Genomic DNA, 6,000 nt, shown 5'->3' with positions numbered 1-6,000 from the left:
CACACCCCTAACCTAATCCCTACCCCTATATAATAGTACTTAATCCCTACATAGAAAAGAGAGACCTAGCGAGTTCCCCCGCCGTTCCCATCTGCTAGACACCCAAAACCAAAAAGATTCAACACACAGAGGGAACGGATGCCGAAAAGAAAAGAAGCAATAGCCGCAAGAGATAAAAATAGACGAGAAGGCATATTGTGTTTTTGTTCTGAAATTTCACCCAAAAGCGGCCGAATTTCTCCTGTTCTCCGTTCAAATTGTTCATTGCTTAATTACCTGGAGAAAAGTGGAATGATAAATGTTTGGCTCTAAGCTATCCAATGACCGTCACATTTGGCAATTATAGCCAATACTTTTGATTCTCGTTCACTCCTCTTCTTTAGTCTTCACCGGAAAAACTTAACCTCTTATCTTTCGATCTCAAACGCTTTCAGTATTTCGCCGGTGAAATTACCTCTCTTCTCCCAAATCTCTTTCAGGTGCCGATTTGAGTTCTCGTCCGCGGTTCGTCATATTTTTGAGTTCAAAGCAAGGAAACGATCAAATTTCAGCTATATTGAGGTTCAATTTCTCTTCCTTCCAGTAATTTATTTTATATATATTTATCTGTCTTTCTTAAATTTGCTGCTTGTTGAACGACTTCACGAAATGCTGTCATGGTTGATATTATCTTTTGCGTATTAATTTATTCTCAATTGAGCAATTGCTATGTTTGAATCACTGTCTTTTCAATTTGGAACATGAAAAATGAACTGGTTTTGAGTTGCTGGGATATAATATTATTCTTAAATCTCATGCTAAATTTTCGATGTATGCCTATCATTGTTTATTCTGAACTAACATGCTAAATGGTTGTTTTAAATTATACTTTTTCGTCTCTTGTGTTTCCATGGTTCACTGCGAGAAATTTTGTAATGAATGTGTTTGGTCTTTTGTCATTTCGTTATTAGTTTAGTATATTGGAATAGTGAGAGTAATTAATAAATTAATGAAAGGTTGGCTTGGTTGAATTGGTCCTTTTACTTGGTTGTTGAATCCGCACATGTTAGGTAGGAAAAATTGGATTATAATTTTGGGTGAGAATTATTTTCCTATAGGCCCATATAGTAATTTTTCAGAATGGAAATAAATAATTTGGGCCATGAGGCTGCACGAAGCTGAAACGCAGGCCTCTCGTGTTGGGCCTGTCCATTTCGACCTTTGGTTTTATTGTTGGATATGACACGAGCCATTTTTCTTTAAATAGCCAAATATGTTTTCTTTCTTCAATGCAAATTTTCTTTTTGTTAAATTAGCCTAAACGTTGGATTTAAAAGCAAGAGGGTAAAATCCCTATTCATCTATTTGTAATTAGACTTTGTTAATAGTTGAGTTAAGCCCTAGTAGATAGCAAGACATACTTTATGGCCCTCAAAAGCTTAGTTTTACATTCCTTTTAAAAATTGGAATCGAGGTGTGCTGTGCCGAACAAAATATCAAAATGCACGGCCCTCACTTAAATAATTTTAATCCTTAGAAATCGAGGTGAGCCATTTATTTGAATTTTTCATGGCCCTCGTAAAGATTGAAGGTGCGTAGTTGCTTCAGGCGCGCTATTTTAAAAATTACCTTCCTAAACTCGGGTGTGCATTTATGTGACCCAAATCCAAATCCCAACAATGTTAAATAAAATGTGTCATGGACCGCGGGTTCATTTATGTGACGTGGTTCAAGACGTGTTTTAGATGACGTTGAATCTTTCTAAAAATAATAAATAAAAGCGGATTTTAAAGTTAAAATTGCACCATAGGCTAAAACATGTATTAAAATCAAATAAATAGGCCAAATATAACAGTTGAGCGACCGTGCTAGAACCACGGAATTTGGGAATGCCTAACACCTTCTCCCGAGTTAACAGAATTCCTTACCCAGATTTCTGTGTTCGCGGACTGAATAACAGAGTCAATCTTTCCTCGATTCGGGATTTTAAATCGGTGACTTGGGACACCATAAATTATCCCAAGTGGCGACTCTGAATTTAATATAAATAATCTCATTTCGATTGTCACTTAAATTGGAAAAACTCCCTTATACCCCATTTCGGGTGTGAAAAAGGAGGTGTGACAGCTCTGGCGACTCTGCTGGGGAAAAGAACCCAGAACTTCTGGTTCAGGGTTCAGAATTCGAGCTTAGAGTAATTGTTATATTTGGCTTTATTTATTGTCTTATTTTATTTACATGTTTGGGCCTAATGTGCTAAATGTTGCTTTTTACTGTTTTGATGTTACCTGAACTGTATATAAACTGCTACAAAACCCTTCTCTTCTCATCTTTGGGGATGTGCACGCTGGTGTGAGTCCTCTTCTGTTAGTGTCATACCTGGAAATAAGAAAGAGGCTCGGACAAGTTACAAAACCGGATGGCCTTTTAGTTCCCGGTACGTAGCCCCCTCATCGGCTTGAGTTGTCCGTTCGGGTACACAAATCTAGAACAATATACCTAGGTTTTTAGCTTAGAATAACTCAGCCTCATACCGGATCCCTAGTAGGAATGTTTGTTTGTATCATGTGCATTTGACTTTGGGGACTCAACACAGGGGTTGAGTCCGTCTAGGACAGGTGCACCCAAATTAAAAGACCATCCTGATACATCTTACGTGTTACTTGTGTATCTGTTTATTTCGGCTTGCATGCTGACTGGCTTCTAGAATAGGGAAAGAAAATGAAAAAAAATGAAAATCGAAAAAAAAAAAGAGTGAGAGGTAGGTATTTGAATTACCCTGAAATTCTGTTGAAATTTAAAAAAAAAAAAAAAAAGTCATTTCAAAATAAGTCATATTTTCTTTTGTTCCGTCAAAACTAGGCGAACTACGCGGGTCTGATTCTCACCGGATGTGAGATACGTATGAAAACCTCATCGGTTCTGACCCATAATTTTCAAAAAATCCAAAAATATTTTCCTTTACCTCCTCTCTAGAAAAGTCTTTTTTTGAGACCCCAATTTCCAAAAAATCCAAAAATATTTTTCATTACTTGCTTCTTTAGAAAGCCTTTCTTTTAGACCCTAACTGATTTTTTAAAAAATATATATACAAAAATATTTTATTTTAATTTCTTCCAAAAATCCAAAAATATTTTCATTCTTCTTTCAAAATTGAAAAGAAAATTCAAAATTTAAAAATATTTTCTTTTTTTAGAAGCATTTCTTTCATAAATTCAAAAAAAAATTCCAAAAAGTATTTTTTTTCTTCTTTAGAAGTTTTTCTTTCGAAATTCCAGAAAAGAATTCAAAAAAAATCTTTCTTCTTTAAAAGTCTTTCTTTGCAAAAATGCTGAAGAAAAATAAAAATCCAAAAATATTCCCTTTCTTCTTTATAAGTCTTTCTTTCGAAAAAATAAAATAAAAAATTCAAAAAAAGTTAGTTTATTTACTTTATTCATGATCTTCCCGAACTACGCAAAATCTGATTCATGTTCCCACATGATACGTAGGCAACCCACATCAGGTTCGATCAACCATTGAAAAGAAAAATGAAAAAAAGGAAAAAAAGGAAAAAATGAAAAACAAAATGAAAAATATTGATAATAATAAGGACCGACTGAGTCCATTCTAACATGTTTCCTTTTGAATTGTGAAGAAAGTTGAGGTGGTCGGTTTGTGGTAAGCTGGAAACACAAGATCCAAGGAAAAATGATAACTGACATCGAAGCTGTTACAAGTGCTCAAGAGACTCAGGGTCAGAGGGTTTAATAAGAGTCTACCGTGTTTGAGAAAAATAGAATACTAAAACAGCAAATGACCGAAATGTGTCAAGCATGAGCCAGTGGTCAAGGACAGTCTCATCATGAGTCTCAATTTGCTACACAGCAAGAGCAGTACCACTCTCTTGAGTACCACTCGTACTCGTTTGATCTTCCTGCAAACATTAAGAAGTTTGCCCGAAAAATGGTACAGGAAGAAATGACCCAAAGAGTGAAAAGCTTAGAACAACAGTTAAAAAACATGCAAGGCTTGGAAAGTCAAAAGAGTGTTGTCTTCAAAGATCTATGTATGTTCCCCGATGTCCACTTGCTGCCTGGTTTCAAGAATCCCAAATTTGAAAAGTATGGTGGACATGGAGATCCCATAGCCCACCTGAAAAGGTATTGCAATCTACTAAGAGGTGTGGGAAGAAATAAAGAATTGTTGATGGCTTATTTTGGGGAAAGCCTTACGGGAGTAGCCTCCGAATGGTTTATGGATCAAGACACGTCTTGCTGGTATGTTTGGGATGACATGGCACATGCCTTTGTCAAATAGTTCCAATACAACATCGACATTGCCCCAGACCGCATTTCCCTTTCAAACCTGAAGAAGAAACCAACTGAAAGTTTCAGGGAATATGCCATAAAATGGAGAGAACAAGCAGCCAGAGTTAAGCCACCCATGGACGACCACGAGCTAATCACTGTCTTTATTCAAGCTCAAGAGCCAGATTATTTTCAAAATATGATGTCCGCAGTGGGTAAATCCTTCTCGGAACAATCAAAATGGGGGAAATGGTTGAGTGGTTTTAAGACAGGCAAAATTATAAGTCAAGCAGTTCTCAAAGCCGCAACTCAGGCTGTCCAGATCAAATCTGATAATTTTAGTTACACGAATGAGAAGGTTGAAGAAATTATGATGACATCAGGGTCGAGAAGAGGTCCTAGGAGAGCGTCTCGAAGGTATGACCAACCTCGTCTGTTTTCTAATAACTCCCTTAAGCATTACTATCCCCCTCAGAACCCACAACACTATGTTGTTCCACCTCAGTATGTTGTCCAGCCACCAAAACACGCCAGAAGGCGAGCACGAGCATCACAAAATCTCTACCAGCCTCCACAAAATTTTCAAGTGCCCTATAACCCACATCCCTGCCAAGGGTATAAAAGGGGACAAACATTGAAAGACAATTTTACACCAATAGGAGAGTCCTATGCAGGCTTATTTGAGAAGTTAAAGAATCATGATATGATTGCACCCATTCCTCCAAATCGTGTGGACCCACGTGCATGGAGCTTTGACACATCTAAAAGGTGTGAATACCATTCCAATGCCCAAGGGCACAATATTGAAATTTGTCGGGATTTGAAAAGAGAAATAGAAGGGATGATCCAGGAAAATCTGATTGTGATCCAAGACAGTGACACCTAGAATATCGCGCAGGATCCTTTACCTACACATCATGATGCACACTTTGTGGGGATGATGCCGGGTGACATGGAGTATGAGAATCCTCTTGGGAACTTGCTAACTGAAGTTAATGATGTTGAAATTGGATAAGGCTCTGCTGATTCTGATGAGCAAATTTGTAGCTAAATGTCAAGCCTAGCAATTGAAAAGTCATTCCCTCCTCACTAGGAAGGAATCTTGGTAGCTTGTTTTGATATTTTTTCTATTATCTGGGTTATTTCAGGAGTGTGATCCATATTTTATTTATTTTATTGAGTCAAACCCTTCTATCCCTCCATTCTGTTTGTGTGAGCCTTGTTTGTCTGTTCTGTTGCTATTTTCATTATTCGGGTTATTTTAGGCCTGTAACTCGTATTTTAGGTTGCTTGTTTAGTTGTAAAACCCTTTCATCCTTTACTCAATAAAATAAAGTTTGTCTTTTTGTGTCATTTTGTTCCTAGTTCTTTTCTCGCTAGTTCTAATGACATGACATGCATGCGAAAATTTTGGCCGGATCTTAGGAACTGATTTTATCTGGAATCCGATAACTAAAAAAAATACGTTTGAGGATGAATAAAGGGTTGGAATACTTTGAAACTAAGGTCGAGTAAAATTCATCTTCAAATCATTGTGAAGATCGGGCTTGAGGATGTTTAATCAATTGATGTTTGTTGGAAAGTTTGTCACTAAGGGATGAAAAAATGTCTTGTAACCACGGCACACCAAGAAGACAGATATGTTTGTCAATGCTGTGATCGCGAAAAGATACCACGTTTGACGTTCTTGAGGTTGGGGGCCCTTTTTCTACTATCCAAACACTTTATATCA

This window comes from Nicotiana sylvestris, chromosome 3 (genome assembly GCF_000393655.2).
Source record: "Nicotiana sylvestris chromosome 3, ASM39365v2, whole genome shotgun sequence".
Taxonomy (NCBI): Eukaryota; Viridiplantae; Streptophyta; class Magnoliopsida; order Solanales; family Solanaceae; genus Nicotiana; species Nicotiana sylvestris.
The sequence above is the reverse complement of the archived record's forward strand: the minus strand, read 5'-3'. Positions refer to the sequence as shown.